At 40.5% G+C, this 23494-nt stretch overlaps 1 protein-coding gene across 10 annotated transcripts in view; it reads left to right on the top strand.

Moving 5' to 3' along the window:
- The window catches only part of ZBTB20 (zinc finger and BTB domain containing 20), a 487426-nt gene that overhangs the window by 183207 nt on the left and 280725 nt on the right, over positions 1-23494 (top strand). The window contains exon 5 of one of the 10 annotated variants that reach the window (XR_010073192.1): positions 5771-5977. The exons of the other annotated variants lie outside the window; for them this stretch is intronic. The gene's annotated coding sequence lies outside the window, so the exon portion shown is untranslated. Of the gene's footprint in view, positions 1-5770; positions 5978-23494 lie in introns of those variants that run through there. 10 annotated transcript variants of the gene reach the window in all.

Genomic DNA, 23494 nt, shown 5'->3' with positions numbered 1-23494 from the left:
AGGCAGTGGATTTGCAATTCTGGTTCTTGGCCTGAAGTGGATTGAGATTCATAAAAAATAATCTCAAATCACAAAGCCACCAAGGGAGGCTTATAGCTTCTGTGACTATCTCACTTGGGCTAGATTTGAATCAGCAATCAGGAGGTGAATGGTTTTGTTCTTATCCCACTGCCAATTTCCTTAGCTCACATAATCTGAGTGTGTGTGTGTTACAAAACTTTATTTTCCAATTGAATGCATCCATCCTTTAAAAACAGGTTAAAAAATAAGGGAAAAAATGTAAAGGAAATTTAACATCCAAAAAATACAGAACAGTGCTCAGGACTTTAAAATATATGTAAACATCAGTTCCTGCCAAGTTAGTCATTACTAAGAGTTGTTAACACGGGGGATTGATTGAGAGAATGATTGTTGCTGTAGAATGATGATTTAATAAGAGAAAATCTGATAGATTTGACATGCTACATAAAATGTGCAGAACGATTGTTCTTTGGTAAATTGCAACTTTCGTTTGCACCCCTTACAGCCGTGTTTGTTCTGTGCCTTGCCACATTCCTCTTTTTCCCTGTTATGCTCTTTCATTGCTAGAAATCATTAGTATTCACCATTGTTACACGTCACCCAGAAAAACATACACACACCTTGTTTTCCTTCCCCGTCTTGCTTTCTCTCACACCTTTGCCTGGTCTGTTCTGCTGTGCTCCCCTACCCGCAGTGGTAGGGTACTGCAGAATGTCCGGCTCCCCGTTCTGAAAAGATGGGTACCGAGACCTAGATTTTTATTTGCTCTTTGCTAGCACTTCCTCCATATGGACCCACTCCTCACTGTTCTGGCTGATTATTATTTATCTGTTACTTAGTCCTAGCAACATGTTTGGTACTTTATAAGCCAGAAAATGAAGGCTGTTTCAGCTGAGGGGAGTTCTTGTACAGGACAAATAGATGAAACAGCCCTTCTATTGTTCTCATCTTTACTGGTGAGCGATATTCTGTCTTTCTGTTTTTCAGGAATAATTTATGAGAGGTTGTTTTTTATTCTAAATCTGAAATGCCTGGTGCCTCTGTGAAGATCCTGTTTGCAAGCATTGTCAGTGTATTTGGTCTTCTGTAAAGCCTGGTGTTTCATGCAGGCCGTGCCCAAGTAATAGTCACCTTGACCTAAGCTGCTGTTGGCCCCTTTTACTGCAGATAGGGTATGCTGGTGTCAGAGGCTGGTCTACAAATGGTCTTCTGCTTGCTTCGGAAAAATGTACGGCTAGCCTTGGTGCTTGTACTCTATGAATAATAATAATAATAAAAAACAATCCTAGAGTCTGATTACAACAAATAAATTCCATAACACCCTCTGCACTATATCTGTTGTCGTGCCAAAGAGCATAACATAAAATGACTGAGAACAACAGCAATTCAAAACAACAGCACACAATAGTGTAATTGGACCCTAAGCACATAAAAATAATGGTTTAAAAGAAAGAGAAAAAAAAAAAAAAGGCAAAAATGGGACCATGAACTGGCATCAGGGACAGCATCATGAAACTGCAGTTAAGATGCATGAGCCTAGTAGAAAGAAAAAGGAGAAGGGGGTGGGGGGGTGAGTTACTTATGAATCAGTACAACTGTGCTTTGTTCTGCATGAGTGTTTTAATAGAGCAAGTGTAATATAAGGATCAGGTGGGCTCGTGGGAATGGAACAAAAGGTTTTGTAAAATTAAAGCAAAATAATTATAGCTCTAGGTGTAGAGTGAGCACACTCCAGCAGTTGATAGCAGGAACCTGCTCAGAATGGAGAAGGGAGGAGGGAGGAAGATGCGGTTGGAAAGGGGTTTTGGTTTGGTTTTTTAGTTATGTACATGCATACACATGCACATACATACACGTGCACATATAATACAAACAGATTTGTATGTGTACGTTAGCAAAGGCACAGTCACAGTTGTGTGCAACTTCAGGAGTGACTAATGTAACCACACACAAAAGTGCCTTAAAATGAAAATTTAAGGAATAGTCTCAAATGAATTAATTAACAACAACAAAAAAAATCATGGCAGAACATTGTCTTTCTAATGGAATAAAGGACTGAAGTCTAAAACAGAGACCATCCTATGACATGGGATTCGAGGATGTTCTTACTGTAAAAGCCCAATGAGGAATATATACAGAGTGCCCAGTATGCTAATAAACCAAACTCAAGAGTTCCAGAAGTAAATGTGATCTTCTGGGGGTCACAAGAAAGCTGTCAGCAATGTATTGTGTTACAGAATCTCCTGCATTTGGGCAAAGCATTCTGCTGTGCTCCCTTGCAAAAACAGAGCTGTTTCCTACCTGAATTTAGGAGTAGTTTTACCTGCAAGATGAGAGCTTGGTTGATCACAAGGTGGCCTCCCTGTATCTAGTTGTGTTCTTTTTCTTTGCTTTACTATCCACATATATAGGTACCAAACTGCACAAGGATGCTGCGTAAAAGTAAAAAAAATCCACAAAACACCCCCCCCTCCCCAGAATGACTCCTGCCCCAACACACCCTTTCTGTCTTAAGTTGTTGACTGTCCTCAAAGACGTAAGTAAAGAGGAGGTGCCCAGGATCCAGGAATGGAGAGATTGTGCTCAGGCGTGCATCCTTCTCTTTCTAGGTATGTCATGTTAGCTTCAAAATGGTCAGAATCTGCTCCTGGTTTGGGCAGTCACTTCCAAACAAATATATCATTTTTATTCGTAGTTATATTGAAAGAGAAAGAATGAATTTAAATGCTAGCCCCCTGAACTCCCAGTGGCACCTGAGGGTTAGGGTGCGTTTCCTTCTGCTTATGCACTGCTATATGGAACGTTATAAGCAATGTGAGCAACTACCTGTGATAGATTGGACCAAAAGGTAGACGGTGGTTTTGTTACAGGACTCAAATTACTTGCCTCCCGTGGTGGAGGGTTTCTGACAGGCAGGACGATTGCCACCTCATCGCGGAGCACGATGCAGGCAGTCTGGGGAAAGGAGGTTCAGCGGAGCCCGCAAGCCGTAGTTGCAGGCACAGCTACTACAGATGGCTGGCGTGCGAGATAAGGCCTTGGCGAGGGAGGGGGGCGATTAGCCTGCCTCCCACCACATTTCCCCTTATTCTGTAGTCAGATTTCCCTTATTCAGAGTTTGTTCAGGATAATTGTTCACAGACAATATATTTTTGTGCTCGCGGTGCAATCAGAGGCTGTTCTCACTTGAAGCAGAGCACATCTCTTAGGTAGTGCTTTCTGCCAGAATGTGGAGGCTGAGATCAGAGTGAAGCTTTATGAGCTCCATTTGGTGCTTTTTACTTCCGTCTTGTTTCTCTCTCTGCAGGGGATGTGAAACTAGATTTGTCCTGTTTCCACAGCAGGGTTTTGGTTTATTTTGTTTTTCCAAAGCATTTCATTCGGTGGCGCAAATCCAGAGGAGAGTGTGTTGCAGAGATGGATTTGAATGTCAGACAGAAAGAGTTGTGTTTAATAAACTCTTTGTTGTAAATTAGAGAAACTAGAGAGCAGGAGGCCCCTGTTTAATACAAACATTCTGTGGTTAAATTATCGCTTTAAGTATTTACTCCTAAACGTAAAGAGCAACGACACAAGGTAACTTTGCTAAAATGGCTGCTGATGGGGTCTGAAGCTCAAGACTGAAATTCTTTAGTTCCGAATACTCCTCTCAAGCTCTTTCCACCTTCCATCTGCCTTTGTCATCCGCCTTAGAGACAGCCACCTAATAAAACTGAGTGAAAGTATAGGACTAATTAAAAAAAAAACAAACAAACAAAAACACAAAACCAACCCCCCCAAACAAAACAACAACAAAAAAAGTTTTATAGGCTTTCAGAAAAAAAAAGGATGCTTTAGTACCATGATGCAGTACTTGAAGATGGTAGCCCAACACACAAAGAGTTCAATGTGTAGCTCCCCGTACATATGCTGCTACTGCTTATCTCCTGTACTCACCAGCTTTTGAAAACACCTTTCTGTCAGTATCATAGCATGAGTTACGTGTCTGTGTTGATCTCATTTTGAAGCGATTTGTCAACATGAGCCTATTATGAAATTAAAGGTCAGTAGCAGGCCAGGCTTTCGATGGGATAAGCACTGCACGCTGGAAAGGGAGAGGTCAAGAATAGCTAATCATGTCCCAAGTCTTCAGATGTGCCTTGTGAGCAGTGCGTTTTGCTGTTTAGGAACAGAGACGCTGTAAAGCTTCGGAGTGGAGCTCTCATTCACAGCAAGACACAATATGCCAGTATCTGTCACATTCCAAGTCCTTGCAACAGTACTGAAGTCAGAGAATTCAAGTCCCAGATTCTTGGCTTCTTTTGAGATCGACTCATTTTCTTCCTTGCCAGTCCAGTAAATCTGATATACATACGTGCACACGCGTACTCATATAGACATACTGACATTTTTCCAAAGCATGAAATTCAAAAATAGGAACAAAAGCATGGGGTTTTTTCCCCTTGTCCCTTCACTTTATGACAAAAAGGAACTTCATAAGTAGTTTATGTTTCAGCTTTATTTTCTTCCATTCATTCTGTGCTGGGAGCAGAGACTAAAGGATTAAGACAAGAACAACCCTGTATTACGTCTATATGTTATTTTTTATATATGTATTGTATACATTATTTATATAACAAAACCTGTTCTAAATTGTACTAAAAAAGAAAAGGTAGTATTTCCACTTTTGCTCAGAAAGAACTGATGCAACACTGTTCAAATGTCCCCGCTTTCCCTCCATCTATTTTGGAATTCGATAAGCAATAACATACAGGGATCAGTAAAGACTGCTGTCCCTGCCTTTGCTCTTTTGTCTGTTTTTCCTTTTCCTAGTGTGTAGGAGAATGAATCTAGTCTGGCTAGAGATTTTCTCATAAGGCAGATGAAGTTTTTTAGATAACAGTAAGGACAATTTCTGGTCTTATTGAAGTCGTTGGCAGTTCTCCAGATGATTTGTTATGAGATTTGGCCTTGAGAAAGAGGATCAGTCACACTCATCTCCTTTTTATTCTGAACTAGAATGACCCATATCACTACCCAGTGATGGCTGCCTAGGATACTAGCAGTGAATTTTTGGAAAATGATCAAAAGTTCAAATATATGCAAGAATGCATGAAACCCACTGTCTAAGAGACCAGAGAGAATGCAGTTGGCCACAGCAAAATACGTGATTAAATAGAACCAAATAAAACTGGAAGCTTGTTATGAAAGATCGTCTATGTCCATTTTATTATTTTCTATATAATATCATGTTAGGATGAGTCCCAGAACGGTTCTCTCAATCCTAGACTTATGTATATGTCTTTCTGCATTCTCTAAAATCTTTTGGTTGCAGAGCACTATAAATGGTGCAAAACAAAGTCTCTTTTCCAAGTTCCCTACAGTGAACAACTTAGGAGCATTTAGTTTTAGCTTGTATTAGGACTTCATGTCCTCAGAGAACAGATTCTGCCTCTTTGATCTCAGATATAAAAATCACTGTTTCCCATGTTTCCCAGCGGCTACAGAAGATCACTGGGGCCCCAGAAAAGACCAGGGAGACGTGGCATGAGGACCTCACAGCTCCAGTCCATTCCCAGCATTGCTGCTGACTTCTTGTATAATTAGAAAAAACCTATTAGTGATCTCCAGTAATCTCTATTTCTGAAATGAATTTAAGAGTACGTATCTGACTTAAAAACATGCATTAAGGAAGGAAAAAAATAATGTTGAAGAAATAGTTGTGCTCTCTAACCTTAACATAACTTTTTTCATGTTTTTATGTATGCAGGTAGTCCGCAAAGTAAATTCACATTTATACGTCTGTATCCCATGCAGCGCCCCTTCCTATGGGAAAGAAGTTGATCAAAAACAACACTCTAACCCAACAGGTTTCCCTGTCTTCTGGAGGGAAGGAGAGCTAGCAGGTCAAAGAGAATATAAGATTTCATTACAATACAGTTGTGTCTGCAGCTGAAGGCATTTCACTAACGTGTTGCTATCCAGAGTTTTGCCTTTCAACATTTCTTGTAGGAGGTGAATTTTCCAGTTGGTTTGACTTTGCTGTCAAAAAAGTCAAGCTGGTGGTTTTTTTTTGCCTCTGATTAAGTGAATAAAATGTTGAAAATAATTAAGCCAAGGAGAGTTTTAAATCTAGTGTGTTTTGTTTTGTTTTTTTTTTCTTAATTCCTAACCCGGTAAACAAACTGCTTGTATCCATCTTTACAGAGATAATTTAAAACCACTGTGCTGAAAGTATATTGTAAAAACACTGGTTCTCACTTCAGAGACAAAAACTCTTTGATGACCTTCAAACCTCATGTGTTAAACTCGCAAGTAAAAATCATGTTTTTCATTATTCTTTTTACCTCAAGGTTACTTCAGGGCTAAGGTTTCCTGTGAAGATCAAACAAGAGGTTTTTTTTCTCTTTTGCACATCCTCACTTATGCCCAGATTATGCCCTCTGTGAATATACTAAACTGTAAACTTTTGTGGCCTTGAAGCTGGAGGGAGGATTGCTTAGTGTTTTTAAGGCTCTGATCAGCAGACCAAGAGAGATCCGTCTTCTCTTCTCCTCTCTGCCTCAATAACCTTGGAAAAGTCAATAATATATTTGTGCCTCCAATCCCCAGCTATAAAAGGAAGGGGATGCCAATTCCCTGCTGCAGAGGTCCTTTGAAGATAAACCTGCTCTCTGAAACTGATAGTGAGCCCCAAAAAAAGCACGTGTGGGTGAGGTTCCCAGCCTGCGCCTTGAGTGGGATGTTTTTCTCCTAGTGCAGGGTCCTGGAGAGCCACCAGGAAATCTTCTACACTTCAAGGCAATCACAGAGAGGCCCTCTGCTCCTTCCTGAGCACAACGTGTCAGCTGCTGCTTCGGGAAACCTCCGTGTCTCCCTCCCTGTTGAGTCGGGCTGCTGACATGGAGGAGACTTCTGTGTGCTCCCCTTACCCTTGCAGGATGTAGTGAGTGACCTTGCCCAGCCTGGCTCATTACTGTGGAGTTTTTGATCCCCTTTACAGGGTGAAAGTGTTTGTTTCAGAGCTGCAGTGTAGAGATTCTTCTGTGATTTATTGTCTGCAAATGCTAGTGTTCCTGATACACTTCTTTTTAAAATGTTTTGCTGAAGCCTCATTCACATAGGCTGATGATACGTGCCCCAGATACAAACAGGAAGACAAAGTTTCCAGTTCCATCTGCTGCAGTCTAGAACGATTTTATCCGCCATTCATTGGGGGAAAGCAATTCTGATTTAAATGGGACATAAGCTGTGCGTTATTAGTCTGATAGGAGAAAGCACTACAGTTTTTTCCTGGGGGGTTTTTAACTCTGAGCTGGAAGTAAGTCCGCTGCGTGAGCTCTAAGTGGAGATGTATAAAACAAAAATAAAATAGTTGAGAAATATCAGAGGCTGGAACTGTACAGCAGTGATGTCTGCTTAGCACCTGGACTGTTTGTTAAACCTCTTCTGAATGATTCTTCCACCAAAATACCTGGCCAGCTTTTCTCCAGCAACTTTCAGCAAAGGTAGGCAGGAAACCCCATCAAAAAACAGCCAAGCAAATGCAACCCTCTTGTAGCCACCACTGTTTGGAAATGAACAATTAATGAATGCAGCCTCTTCGCTGATGCCCTAAATTCCTTTGTCACTTAGTAACAGCCTGTGCAAACTACGCCTCTATGCCTGACCTAAGTTATATCATATTGTCATGTTGTGGAATAATCTATTGTTGAATGTGTACAGAAAATGGATTATAAGATTTATTTAGCGCAAAAATTGCTTCGGCGAAAAGAGCAAAATAAAAAATAAGTTCATGTGCCGTGCCCGGACTGAGACATGTCACTACGTACCTCCCTGGCTTCCTAACACTGCTAATGGGAAATAGCGATAGTGTTCAGCTCCTCCAGGAGCCCTTTCCGCAAAAGTGCTCGGCTGCAGCGGACCTTCGTGCCTGCCAGGAGACAGCTTTCCAGTGGAGGGCTTTCCACAGCAAGCTGTTTCCTATTAACCACCTGGTCAGTCTGCCTTAAGGCGTCGCTGCCTTGGGTCAGGCTTGGGGCATGGTCACACCTTTATAAATTTGTGTTAGCAGCATTTATTTTAGTAGAAGTAGCTCAGGTTTGTATCAGCGTTACTGATCAGAAGCCCATCTGTTGATTTCAGTAGGAATTTACCTGGATAAAGATGTAACATTGAGCAGTTGAATTTTAACTCTTCTGGGCCCTTTGGATCCTTTGTTACGTAGTTAATCTACTTAAACACATGCTTAATTTGCTTGATATTTTTCTCTTTTCCTCAAAATTAATATTTTAAGTTTATTGTTTGGAGTTCTACTTTCTTCGTTTATAAGTGGCTAAAGATGCTTAACTGTAGCTAAGTGCGTAGGGGTGGTACACGTTACATAGATAAAGCTGAGAGTTAATTTAGTGGGGAGGCGAGATGGGGATGTTAGTACCAGGAGCCTTTGTGACACAGAAAGCAAGCACTGAGATGTTTTGAGAGAGATTTTTCTTGCTAGGCGTCACTGCAGAATTCCTGTCCAGCTTTGGAAAATAATAATACCTTTGAAAGTGAAAGCAAATAGGTGCTGCAAGCAGGGAGAAAACAAAAGTGAGGTTAAAAAGTTAGAGTGACCACATGCCCATCTTCCTGTCAATTGGATTTGGAAGGGTTTCCTACCAAAACGCCGAGTTCAGCCCTGCTGCTAGAGCATGATGCCACGTGAGCGCTCGCTCCCCGGGCCGCACAGAGAGGAGGGACTGCCGTCCCTCGGGGGACGAATGTGAAGGAAGGAAGCGGATCACAGTGTATGAAGTCTGAGAAGTGACAGCGTTTTGCACTGAAGGCAGCCGCACGAGGTTACCTGAGGACAATGTCTGGCTCTACTGGCTGATTGCTTAGAGCATCTGAAGAAAAAAAAATCCAGTTAATGGGGGCACCTCCTAAGCAAACCAGATATCCCTTTTGCCGTGCAGTCCCTGTTGAGAAGAGTATAATTTTACATTAATTACACTGGATAAGTAAGAATGTTATGTTCTGACTTTATCCAGTAAATTCCCATTTAACCCAGTTGTCCCTATTAAGTGTGTCAGCTTCTCTTTCAAAAGCTCTGCTGTGCAAATACAAATTAGTATATTAAAATATGTATGTATAAAGTATGTAATTTAAGACTACAAAAATTAGGAGGGCCTTGTCCGTTTTTTTCAGAACGAATTATTTATTGCAGAATATGACAACAAACTCTGCTTGCTTACGGTTCTTTATAAAAATTAAATTTATTTTTGTTCATACTGTTTATTTTTCAATTCTAAGCCTTAACAACAGAATTATTCTTGTCACTTTCATTTTCTTTAATGTACTTTAATTTTGTTTAAAGTTGATTTGAAGTTTCATTTTCAGATTCTCATCTAAATATTGAAAATTTGACCTGAAAGTACCTTCTAAGACTGATGTATTCTTCTCTGCCCTCTTCTTAAGTTATACATAAGATATACCAGACACTAGTCAGATTTAATTCTGAAATGCTTTGTTTATGTCAGTTTAAGTCAAAGCCTAAGGGGATACAATTAGTTTACCTTACATAAAATTAGCATGTAACTCTGTTTAAAAAAAGTTGACTATATTTCCAAAGTTCTTTCCCTCACAAACGGCCATTGGAGAGCAGGTCCACCGCTGTCTTCTTGAAACCCGTGAGAATTCGGTCGTTTACATCAAAGGATACAGGATGGGCCCTGCCCGGGCGCTTGGAAGTTCTCCTGTTTTGAAGGCACTTGTACAGCTAGGTGTATTAGCCATTGGGTGTATTTTTCATGCCTTGTTTTTAGAGCTTTCAGAGGAAAATCAGTATAAGGGATGAAGGGAGCAGTGCACTCGAAGTGGGGTTTTCACCTTTCGCATGCTGTTTGTTTCCCCATCCTATTTCGCTTTTGGAGAGCGCTGTCTTGCATGATGGAGATGGTCAGTACCCTTAAAAGTTCACCGACCTCTTTTTTTTATGTTGCTGTTTGACAGGGGTTTTGCGGGGGGGTGGGAATTAAACGATTTGTAACATGAACTAACAATCAGTTGGGGCATATGACACTGTAGGATATATGTGTACAAGAATCCCAAAGATGACTGGTTTGTTTAAGCATGTTTCTAACTTGTCTGCTTTATAGCAGCTGATATATAGGATATACGTGACATAAATGCATTTTATTAGAGACGTTTGATGCCTCTGATGGTGGTTGTGCTCAGAACGTGGCGTTTTAGGATGCATATTTGCGTGTGAAGAATTATTATTACATTTTATCATCCTATGGTTTGAATTTGTGGAAATTCCATGCTTTTTTACAATATCACCGCATCATATGAAATGCACACAGTTCTTCTAAATGCAGTAGAGTCTCCATGACGTGATGTTAATTTTCAATTTTGGGCCCACAAGTTGTTTTCACTCATGTAAGAAGTAGCCAGACCCAAACTGATTTTGATAGATGATGCATTTCTACCTGGAAATGGATAGGAATGGATTCTTTATTATACCATTCAAACTCAGGTGGGTCATTTTTATCTTCTGCTCCCTGTAAGGGTGTTCCTGTTTCGTATTTCAGAACCTAGATTTTCATTTAGCAATTAATGTGGGTGATTCAAGTCACTCCTTCTGTATTTTATTAATTTTTGCCAAATATAGTATTTTTCTGCCTACTGTTGATTGAGCAGAATGGAACTTGCCTACACAAAATTTCTTAGGAAATACAATTTGCACATCCAGATTTCTAACTACACCCACTCTCCCCATTATTGCAAGGTGTTAATCTAGTTGTATGATGCTGCCTGCGCGGATGCATGCATACATACATACCCTCTTTAAAAAAAGGTTACGTGCCTAAATCCTTGTGAGAGAGCTCGGATACTGAGTTTTTCTAGGTCTGTGTGCTCACCAAATATTTAGCCCTTGTGGTTACTGCAACAGAGTTTTTGTGAAGGCTTTTCCATGTTTTTAGAAGGTACTTTTAGTAAGTAGTTTAAGCCTAAGTAACAACTGAGTTCTTTTGCAGCAAAAGCAGCTACTAATTTTAAAAGTAATTTTAATTTTACTCATATCCATTTTAACAGTACTTTTGGGTTGAGCAGTTCTCGTCCCGAAATCTGCCCTGGAGAAAATGTTTTTAATCGGGTTAAAATGGAGGCAAGATAGAAAAAAAATGTTTGCTGTGGCTTGACTGCAGCAGTGCTAATGAGCTCTGCTCTAATACGTGAAGGAACATATGGCCCCCATCTGAATACAAACTGGACACAAAGCAGTAATTCAGCTGAGATGTCCTGAATATTGTAAACTGGGTGAATGTGGTTGAAGGTGTTTATAAACGGTGGCTGAATCCCACACACTGACTCACTGCCTTCTAATGTCCGGGGCTCAAGGTGCTATTTGTAAGAGTATAGAAAATGACCAGTAGAGGGAATTCTTAATTAATGCTAACAAAATAGCAAATTGAAGTGTTAGGTTATGAAGAAAAGACCTCTTGTGCTCGTGACGCAGCAAGAGACGGATTATGGAGAGGCCGAGTTAGGAGAAGAAAAATCACAGGACAAGCAAATTGAGTATTTACTGGCAAATAATTGCTCTCTTAAGCTGTGGCTCTCTTCCTAAATTCTTGGCATTCCTGAGCACTAGAACCATTTTCAAAAAATGCATCGTTACAGAGTAGATGTAAAAAAACTCTCAAAGGCTGATGGTGCAGACTTGCGCAGGTAAGAACGTATGTATTACTGCATATATTTCTTCCGAACCTTTAGATTGTCCATCGTTTACAGGACTGCTATTATTTTCTCTTTCCGAGAGAGATGGTGTTTTGGTTTTACAGCTATATTTCGTCTAAACTGGGGAAGTGGAGATAGTCTTCTAAGCTGTAGTGTCTGCTTTTCTATCAGCACAGATATATCGATGTACAAGAAAACAAAACAAGTCTGTGGGAGAAAGTACACAGCCCAGCTTTATTTAGTTTAAATGGGTTCCGGCTTCTACAGAGGTGCCTCTAATTAAAAAGCTACACATCAGCTTAATGTGGGGCAAGAGCATATTGCCCCTACGTGCTTGCATTGCTAGGCAGTCTGATTTCACTGGAGAAATGCTGGTGAGATGCTGCGGGGAAGGAACTTTTTCTAAGCAACTCCTAGGGAGTGCCTGCATCCCTAAGGCTTCCCTCGGCGTGACTCCCCAGGAAGACGAGATGTCTGGGAACCTACTCTGTTTGCTCCTGTATACAGTTTGCATACCTGTCTCCTCTTCCTTTCCTTTTTGAATTTGGCCACTTTCAGCCAAGTTTGATGGGCGGAAGTCTCCAAGATACCTAAGCTTCCACATGTTGTTTTGGAAGTAGGCAGCTGTTTAAAGGGGAAAAGCTCTCTAATGACCCTGCTGGGGAGAGGCTGCCTCAGAGACCAAATGTGGACACAAATCCATAAGAAAGGAGGCTCTTTTGGATCTCTGTGAGCTGGCTTAAATACTTGGAGAATTTTATTTTTGTATATTCCACATTTGAACTTCATTTTCTAGTAGTAAAAAAGTCTGTTAGGGCTGTGGAGATGTATAGGTCGTTAAGGATACTCTGCCTTAAAATATGACTCTTACTCACGTCTTAATCATCAAATAACAAAACAGTAACATCACCATTTTTTATCAAACCTACAAAATATTGTTCTTCGTTTCTGCTCCCCGTTGCATCATAAGCATTAAAAAGAATGGCCAAAACAATCTCACCTTTCACAAGTAAATGAGAATAGCACATACCCCTGAAGAGCAAAAATGTTCTTTTGATTTTATAGGGATTTGCTTTTGGTTGTCAGGTGGGGTATCCAAGATGAATACTCAATTGATGAGCATTTATGCGTTGCAGATACCCCTCTAGAAAGCCACACAGTAAGCATCGCAGAACCCAGTGTCAGATCCTTCAGAAAAAATGCGAAGTTCCCGGTAAAGAGTAGTGGTGATTTAACCTTTCCCACGGGGGTAGTTTCTCCTTAATAGGTATCAAATCGAAGTTGCCTTATGTCTTTAAACACGGGCAGTTTTCAGTCCTCATACTTTATTGTAGCATAATTGTGGATATTCTGTTTATTCAGTACTATGCTAATTATTTCTATAATTATAATATATTTATCATTATTATAATGGATTTTATTATTGTTATTATTATTATGGCAATAATTAGTCCTTTTTAAACTCATGAAATCTTGGCCCTTCTGATGTCTTGGGTACAGAGTACTGCAAGTTAATTATATAGTATGTGGATGAAAAATAATAATCCTTTTATTGGTTTTAATGTTCTGCCTTTTAGTTTTAATGACTGTCCCCTCTTTTCTTGGGAGGTCAGATTTATTTTATTTTCTCTGTGCAGTTACATTTATATCACTTCCACTATGTTCAGTCTTTTTCATTTTCTCTGTCAGTTTGAAGCTTTCTAAACTTTTCGCATATGGAAAGCTCTTGAGGGCTTTAATGAGTCTTTTTACTCTCTGAACCCTTTTTGTTTCTTCTCTATCCTATTTGAGACAGGGTGATCAGGGTTGGCTGCAAAATCCGAAGTGATGGCATAACACAAACTTACATAACTGCATTATAGCGTTCTCAAAAGTATTTCCTTTGGCCCCCCTGGTCCGTGCGAAGCACTCAGCAACCCCACCAAATCCCATGGTTTCCTTTTCCTGAATTGGGTGCTCTGAACTTACCGTGCATTGAGAGGTGGCAGCAGTGCAAATTATTTCTTTATTTCGGGTAGTGGAAAAGGCTAACTACAGAATCATAGGGACAGTTTTTTTAAAGTCAAAAGAGAGATCTGTGGAGAAGGATCCTTGTACCTTGTATGCAGCAAACTGGAAGGATTCCATAAGATGGGGATGGCTGACATGGAAAAGGAAGTACAGCTTGTTCTGTGGCTTCTAGACCATCTGCAAGTGACTTGCAAGAGATGAGAGGGTGCCAAACAAAAGCTCAATTGTGATATAATGGAAGTATGAATCAGTCATTGGTCTACTCTTACTGGAAAAAACAGGCAAAGCCCAAGACTGTTCCTCAGATGGCACTATGATACTTCATTCTTTTGAAAGATGCACATTTCGGGCACTAATTCAAGGCCAGCAATCACATCAAAATGTCTGGAAAAAAGCTTTTTTCAGTTTAGATCATCAAATTCTATCTTTTTATTTCTGCGTGTTATAGAAATAGGTAATACAAAGTCCCCAGGGCCAAGCAGAGCATATCGACTTGACTTTTGCTGGGAGTGAGTGAGTTTTATTCCTATTCCTTTCCTCTTGCTTCATCTCTCTTCTCCCTTCTTTTGCCTCCTCTTCTTGCCCCTCTCTGCCTTCCACCTGGAATTTTCTTCCTTTCTTCCTTAGTAAAAATTCTGCCTGGCCTAGTGTATTTTACCACAGTGTAAATGATCACTTTCAGCATTAAGGTGATAAAACATACTTTATGCCTTCTCAGTTGCCCAAGAGATAACAAATAGATTTTGAAAAGCAGATGGTTGACTAGAGAGCCCTGAGGTATCGCAGAGCTAACAGGTGCAGATCCCTATTCAGATTCTGCAATGCAAAGCAATCCCATTTCCCAGACAAACTGGAAAAAAAAGGAGAAACAGTTAAAAGATGGACTTTAAGAGTCCAAATACATATATTCTTTTTTTTTTTTTTTATGGTAGATGATGCAGGGGCAGCGTTCATATGCTGAGAGAAGCCAGCCATTGCTAAGAGCTAGATAAGCTTTATAGCTAATGCAGAGTGCTGGAAGGTAGAAGCCTGCACTGAATTCTGCTATGGCCATTGACTAGCTGAGTAATTTGCACAAGTCTTTTCATGTCTGTTTCCCACACAAAAGCAGGACAGTCGTGCAGGAATAATTAACGTATCGTTCTACAGATTGTTGTCATCCCTGTATGGGAAAAGCTAAGGAAGGAAGAGCGAATTGCTGTTGAAACGCTACATACTGAGGCTTCTCAAAACTTGTTTCTGAAATATGTAGAGTAAGTTGTTCAATACCTCAAGCAAAACAACACATGTAGGTCATTAGCAAAGGAAGAAAAATCATACCATTACTGTTACCTCTTTCTAGTCGTGCCTGTCCTATCTTACGAGTTTAATATGGGGTAGTCAAAGGCTGGCTACCAGCCTTCCAGTGGTTAAGGAGCTATGTCTGCACTTTTTCAATTCTTCATGTTTCGATAGAGCTTGGCTTCCATGAGCTATTGATATCTTCAGACGGAATTTATTCAGGGTTTTGTTAACACTACCGTAAATCCCAATTCAGAATAAAAGTGGTTGTAGAATATAAATACTTCATTATTAATAAAGTCATTATGACCTAATTTTGTGATCCTAAGCTTGAGGTGTCCGACTGAAATCCCTGGCATGTGCTTACTGAATCAGGGCCACAGTGCAGGGCTGGGAGCACTTCATTATCGCAGATGCTCAAAAGCACATTTGGTCCTGGGATATCAGAGGACTATGAATTGGTGTAACCTTTCTCTAGAGATCACAAGAGTTATCCTTGCTGAAGCAAGGAATTTATGCAAGGCAACAAAACGGCTTTCTTGCATTGCTGGAGGTAGAAAAAGCAGAGACCCTAACTTCTAGCCTTCTGATTGGAATACTGGAGAGTAGGATCATCTATTTCAGGTAGAAGTAAAGGAAACCAAGAGGATAACTAATCAGAATTTTAGCAAGTAGTGAGAAATTAGGAAAGGGCAAATAATGAACGTGGGCTCTTACTGCCCAAGCATTAAATATTAAAGTCTTTAAATTCTAGATTGCAAGGAAGGTGTTTCAGTGTGCTTGGTCCTATTAGAAAATTTATAATACAAATTTATAATAACCGTAATCACATTGTAAAATCGATGACTACAGGAATAAGAAAGTATTATAGATCAATAATCTTACGCAAGAGTTTTTCTAGGAGTTATGGAATCTGGTACATCATACTCTCGATTTTTCCGTAAAAACATTTTTCCATTAGTCATCAGGTTGGAACAAAGTTTATAAAAATGGGAAAAAACAAGTCATAAGAGCTATAAAATACTTTGAAAAGTTAAAGTGAAAAAGATTAATAGAATGGAAAACTTTCTGAGCACTTGGGAAAAAAGAAAGTAATGGGGAGGTATTTTTCTGGTTTTTTTTTAAAAGATGGAGTCTTGATGGAGGGTTAAGCAGGGAGAATACTGCAGCCAACTGTGAATATATGATACCCTTAGAGGAAAGATTGCTCTCCTGTTCGTATTTTCAGACAGATTGCCTTGGTGGTCAATTATCAACTCAGATGAAGGAGATCTCTCTCTAGCTGTGAGTAGTAATGAGGCTTTAGCATTTCTTTGCACATTACTGCTAGAATGTGACCTCTCTGTCTAGAAGGCTCACCTTTTCGTTATAAAGGTGTTACTTCTTTTCTGCATATTTAAAGCATCACTCAGGTTACTGTACGGTCCCTTCACTGTGAAGCAGTAGAAACTTCAAACCAACAGAAGTTCCAGAGAGCTGCTTTAACCTTGGATGTGAAAGGTGGTCAGTGATGGAGGTTTCAGTATATCAAGGCAGGAGCTTTGAAGGGGAGCAAAAGAACAGACACATTTGGGACTGTGCTCAGAATAATGTATAAACGATGCAGGAAATGCAGAGAAATGCCCCAAACACATCTACAGAGGGAGATGTCAGAGACAGAATAAGAGCTGCCATCCAAACCAGTGATACCTGGAATGTAAATAGATGTAAGGCAGCGATAGTGTCCTTTTATGAAGGCAGTTGTTCTTTCCGTGATGATTTTCCCCCTCACTCCAGTTCACTTACTGTCCCGTTACACAGAATTGATGTGACCTCATGAAATTCCAAGAACAGTGGAAATCAGACAAAATGGGTGTTTCTACAAAGGGCAAATTACTCAGTCCTCTTAGAAGTAAAGGACATGGTAGTGCGAGTCAGTCCTCAGAAAAAGATGCTTGAAGTGAGATGGATAAAAGGTGGCTGGGCGCAGCAGCTCTAAGTGCTGTGAGGAGGTGATACTGCGTGGCGGATTTACCTGGGATTTTTGTGCTGGCAGGAGGACCGGTTTGGGGGGAAGAAGGTTTTTTATGATCAAGCAGCGTAGCTCAAAGCAGTGTTGGTTTTATGTGTGTGAATGATAGACAGTGGTGAAACGGAGTACAGCAGAATCCTAAACCCAGCGAGTGTGATTGGGCAAATTATAGGGGGATTTATGTTCTACAGCTATAGCTCAGATGATTGGGCTATGCTTTTTCTTTTTCTCACCCTCTTCCCAATTTATTTTGTATTATGTATCATGCCTGTAATTGTGTTCTCTGTTGTTTCTCTCCTGACATGTTTAATCCCACAACACAGTCTAGTCTTGATGTTTTCCTTCTTTTTCAAAGAGTCCCAAGAGAGAGAAGCAAGGAAGGTAGATGTATTTGACTTTGGAAAATGAGTTGATGCCAGTTGCAAAGGAAATAAAATATATCACAGGGGTCTGCTGCGGGGTGGGGAGAGAAAATATTGCTCGTTTGTGACAAAAGATTGCCTTGAACACTGCTTCGGCTTGATCAGTCTGAAACCCATGTCTCACTGTTTCCATTACAAAGACTTTTATGTTCCTGTTTCTTTTGGAAAAGACTTAATCTATTTTGAAATAAATCCAAGGCTCCCCAAATGTACTGTTTGCTTTCAGGCCCAGCACATGAGAGCTGTGCATCGGGGTCACATTGCACAGGAGTTAGGAGAACGTGTGTTATTTAGGTCGTGAGACAGGATAGCCAAGGAGTCCGTATGTGACCAGCCCCATGGCAGCAGAGGAGCCACAGTGTTAGGCTGATACTGCGTGTGATACTTCTGCAAGGACTTTGAACGCGAGGACATCTGGGCAGCACAGTCGTATTGCATTTTGGGGCCATGGCTCCTCCCCAGCCCTGGGCACTGGGCGCAGTGCGCTTAGCGCACCAGGGGACAAGCTGTCAAGCTGTGCCTGGCACAAGGGATCGCAGGATCGGGGAGAAGCTAAAGCACTGCCCTGCGCAAGTGGTGCTGTGCTGCGGTGAGTGACTGCGGGGCTGGAATCGCATGAGGGAGTCTCAGCCTGAACAAGTGAAGCCCAATAGATCTTTATTTTCAATGGGGCTCGTCTGCTTTGCATGTAGGAGTCAGGACTTTAGGACTTGTATTATGCATGAAGGCAGAAAAGTATTCATATGGCGCCTTCTTGCTTTCAGGTCTGTAACTCGGTGCTAATCATTTCTTCAGAGGATTTCAGTCTGGATATGTTCATTGGAGTTGATTCCTCCTATTCACTTCTATTCACTTTTAAAAGAAAATCTAAAAATTAATAATAAAAAAAAAGAAGCAACTCTCACGTAATATTAGGTCAAGTGAGCTGCTGCCAGCTGGTAATTTCTTTGAACTGTAAGTGGGCTTTGTATTTCACATGGGCTTAACCATCGTGGCCTGCAACGACTTTGGATAACAGTCCATGAATCCGGAAAAATACGAGTAAAGGTTACAGGGGTGTTCACACTGGTAAATTACTGATATGAGAAGATTCCTCTTTTCTGGGAGACCACTATCCTCTCCTCTCTTGTTAGCTTGAAACCACCTGGTTTTAAGCAAGCTTAGCAGAAGGGTGGAGGCTGCAAGGAGACTGAATTCCTCCAGGCTTTTGAAAACTAGAAATGAGGCAGAAATTACTCCAGCCCTCCAAGGAGGCCTGCAGTGTGCACGCCAGAGATGCACACAACGAGTTGTCCTACCAGCTGGGCCGGTCAGCTCTCCCAGACTGTTCTGGTGGTTAGCACCTGTGCTTCTTCCTCCTGAGCACTTCTGGGTGCCACGCGGTGTGGAGGAGGGAGCTGGAGGTGCTGTGCTGGAGCGTTGGCCAGAGGGAAGAGCAAAAGAACGTGGGAGGAAGAAGTGGTAGAGTGGGAGAGGGCAGTCATATCTGCGAAGGCTAGGGATATCGTGGCCGGGATGTTGTTGAGGAGGAGAACCCAAATCCAAAGGAGGCCAAGCCTCACCGATGGTGTTACCTGTGGGATGACTTACTTAATTCAGGTACCCTCTTGTCTGTCACCATATCCACAGGTATTTTAACAAAGAAGCATCACTTTGAGATGAAAGACTGGAACTGAAGGGAAAAAGACGCAAGTTCTGGTCTTTAGATAATACAAGTGAACTTGACAAACTGATTATAAAGTCTGTGTCTCAAATTCTTTATCTCTGAGAGAAGAATAAAAATACATGTGTGTTTCAGAGGGGAGCTGAGATACTTCATCCATTTGGAAATGATTTTTCTCCTTTAGGAGACAGATGCTTTACCTTTTCCATGAAAAGTTGTAAATGTTTCAGAAACAATTAATGAAGCTTCCTGACATCCTCTTGGGTGAGGAAATATGATTGCTGTGGGAAAACTGAGGCAAAAATCTGTCATGTGAATATTTTATTTTAATAGTTAATGAACAGGGAAAAAGAAAGTATTACTGTAAAACACATGAGCAAGATTGTGGAAAACTTTGGCATAGAAAGGTACTGAGATAAATTCTGTCTTGATGTACATCTCTTGAAGGTCAAAGTGTCTACCCAGTGTATAAAACGGGATTAAATTTGGCTCATGGTGTAAATACAATCAGAAGACTTACCTCTTAGTATACTTAATTTCAAAATGCACATACAGCTTAAGGCAAGCCTGCAGAGTAGAAGTAAATACTTTGGAAAGTAACTACATGAAAAGATAAACTTCCTTTGGTTTCACATCAGTGGTAGTACCATTACTTTTTACATGAAAACCTCAACTTTTTTTTGGTAAACAGTACCTAATCCCCAGATAGCACACCTCTTCAGCCGATGGCAAAAGAACTCGATCAAAATACACCACACCGTCTCAGGGCGTTTGTGTTGTGTACAATTAGTATTTCCTATTTCAGGATTTGGAAATCTGGACACAGAGAAATTAAGTAGGCCACACAGCAAATGAAGTGGCAATTGAGGAAGTTAAAACAGATGCCCTGACCTTTTTCCTCACTGTTTAAACCAGAAGATCCGTAGTCCTTGGAAGCACGCATGTGTCCTTACAGGTCAAGCTGATTTTTGTTCTTGCAGGCTGTGTGTTACCTCAAATGATCCAATTGCTCTGACTCTCTCATCCCAAGACCCAGGTCATGAAATCAGTAATCCTAGGTAGTGTCACTCTCCACTAGGACAAGCCTCCCTGTTTTTTTATCTCTAATAGATTTTAGACTGAACACATACCAACCAACATTTAGAACTGCATTTACGTCATGTTACTGGCAGATTATAATTATACGGATACGTATGTACCATTATGCATTGAATAGGTAACTGTAATATCTGTGGCAATCACTTTCCCCCGTTAGACTTCTGTACCTATATATCAGTTTAGTGTGTAACTACATCTGTTAGTCAAGCATATTATGAAAGACGGAAGGAAAAAAGAGAAGCTTCAGCTGGTAAGAAATGAAAAAATTATGGTGAGAAAAGACAGGACTGCCCATAAGCATCAGATACGTACTGACACTAAATAATTATTTTAGATTTCTGGGGTTTTTTTTAGGATAAGCTTCTCAGAAGTCAGCAATGACTTTATTTTAAGTTCATGGAAGTTAACGGGGGGTTTACCCTACACTTAAGATGAAATAGACCAGTACTGCATATTGGGAAAATCTCATCCCTAAATAAATCCAGGTTCATATGAAAAAACCCAAACAAAAAAACGCCCAACAACAACTGAATAACTCATACCTGCCTTTGCTTTTGTGTTCCTGAATCATATAAGGGAAGACAATGAACAGAAATGGGCATTATTTCATATCCAGGGGGAATTGTTGCTTTCCAGCTAGCCTTATTTCAAAATTGCTGAGTTTTTTAATTGTCTTGCAGCCCAGCTCATCTGTACATCCAGAGGGTTTTCCTCTGGCCTTTTAAAATTTATCAAATTGTTGAATATACTAGACAAGAATGCTTTTCTCTATCTACTTGCTTATGTCATTCCTAACTGGTAGCACAAACAGAAATAAAAAGCTAATTCTGTGAGGTTCTTCGGGGAGAGGAAGGTAGTAGGTGAGGAGAGCACTCTCTAGCCTTCTGAGGTCAGAAATCATAGACTAATTCCCCAGTAGTGTCCAGGTTTTGGACTGCTGGGTTCCTCTCCCTAGGCAGGGGCAATGCTCTCCCATTCTCAAGTTGTCTAGATGCCATCTGTGCCTGATCCCTGATTATGCGGTGGGGTTAGTTATGATACCTAAGAGTTATCCTGGTTTTACTGTATTTCTGTTGTTTAAAGTATGTTAAATGGCCATAGTTTCCTCTGTCACTCAAAATCTGAATGGTCCCTTATATTGCAGTTGAGGGGAAATTGGCTTACGGGTGGTGTTCATGACAGAAAATTGAGAACTGCCCGCTTCTATTATGGCCATATTGGAGTCTGGATTCTCAAATAACTGTATCTAAAGCAGGCTTAAGATGGAGGAGATCTGGCTACCAACTGGTGTTTACTCATAAGAAATACACATTTGCATTCTTTGTATTTCCGAATTGTAAATCAGGAGGGACAGTCCTCACTCTTCCATGCTTATTCTCAGCATGATGTGTGTGGTGAAGAACACACTGAAAGAAAGCATTAAGACTAGGATAACATCAAAAGAAAATGCTTCAATTTTTATTCTTCCTTCCATGTTGGAGTAATTAGAACAGAATGAAACACCAGCTAGCTTGAAAATAAAAGCAAATGTGTATGTGTAGACTATGGCAGTTTATTCTCAAAAATCAAAGTAAATTCTTCCCTCCCCCAAACCAGAGCTCTAATGACATAATGCTCTAATAACGTGATCCTCTACCTTGCTTTCTTTGACGTACTTTCTCAAATTCACTGGCCAGTCTATACAATTGCTTTGAGATTTCTGGTGTCCTGTGTCACTTGGTTGACTTTCAGAGCTATAACGGGTAACTCTGCTGGACCTAGTATCTGCTGATACTACATTGTGCTTGGCACAGACTGTAAAGGTTTGTTACTTTATTGCACCAACCCTCTCACTAGGCTTTGAAATAAAAAGTTCAAACACATCCCCACTGACCACCATGTGGTGGTGACTATAGGCAAATGGGAAGCAGGAACTTTTCAGGCAGAAGTAGTCTAAGTAGACAACCTCAGTCTGTGCCCTCCTTTGAATGAGAAGTTATATGGCACAGTATCCTTGTTATCCAAAAAAAAAAAAAAAAAAGTGTCTAATCCTTTTTTTAGGTGGTTGTTCATAGCTTTGTGCTTTATTTTATTTTACAATGGCTGGACCCTGTATGACAACATCCTGTCCAGCAGGCAAACATTGCTGCAGAACACAGTCCTAAGCTCCATCAAACCATTCCCACAGGGCTGCCTCCCCGCCTCAGGACACACCAAGACAGTCGCAACATTGAATTTCATTCAGCTGGAACTGTGGGATGCTTTTACTATTTGACAAAAATAAATCCAGAGAGTAACTAAATGAGTTCCCAAGTAGCAGTCAAGGTAAAACGTGTGTGCGTGAAAGGGGCATAAGAGTCAAATCCCAGGTACGTAATGTGGAAGCCAATTGTAATGTAATTGTTTTCTCAACTTTATGAGGCAAAGTGGACTGCTAGTTGAAGCAGGCATTGTGCTACTGAATTCCTCTCTAGTCTTGGGCAAGTTAGTGATTCTGCTTGAGTTTTGTTAGCTGAAAAGAGTGGTACAGGTTTCTGTTGTAAACAGCTTGTGAGAATCGTTGATGTATTAGGGGACCGAGCACATTGATCTGAGTAATACGTTTGTCTGAATAGTGCATCAGTATTTGGTACATTGTTATTAACACCTTTGTGCACTCTACTCCTTTTCTTTCTCAAAGGCAATGTGCACGCATACAAATAAACCTACATTTTCAACTTCTATTTCAGTGCATGCACATGGGGACAGAAGAGAGACATCCAGTTGTACAAATCTACTAAATGTGTCCTCCACTATTTGTGGCAAAATTATTTTTTTGGACCCTACTGATTAGAATAAGACACACAGCTATTACTGAGGATATCAGCTGTAGGAACGAAACACTCTCTCAGCTTTATACCACATATCCCATTCTTTTGTCAGCTTACATTATAAATAAATAACAAAGCAATTTGACACATGCCCATTGATTAAAAATAAAAGTTGTCAGAGTGAGAGGAGAAAGACAAAAATATGAATTATTAATAACAATATTAAGCAATGCAAAAAAGATGCTTAACATGCAGGAAAGTCCCTCAAAAGTCACTTAGTGAAGGGGAAAGAAAGGACAGCCGTGAAGACCTTCCTTCCACTACTACTTTGTGCCCTTTTCCTTGCTACTTGGGCGGGGTGATCACGTGAAAGAGAAGGACGATTCTGTTAATTTATGTAATCTTGTTTACCTCATCTCTGGTATTCCTAACACGCACTACCTGCAAACATGGAGACATCGCGTAGGGAATGGAGGCAGTTTAAAGCGACCACATT

This window comes from Chroicocephalus ridibundus, chromosome 1, assembly GCF_963924245.1.
Source record: "Chroicocephalus ridibundus chromosome 1, bChrRid1.1, whole genome shotgun sequence".
NCBI classification, from domain to species: Eukaryota; Metazoa; Chordata; class Aves; order Charadriiformes; family Laridae; genus Chroicocephalus; species Chroicocephalus ridibundus.
The sequence above is the reverse complement of the archived record's forward strand: the minus strand, read 5'-3'. Positions and strand labels throughout refer to the sequence as shown.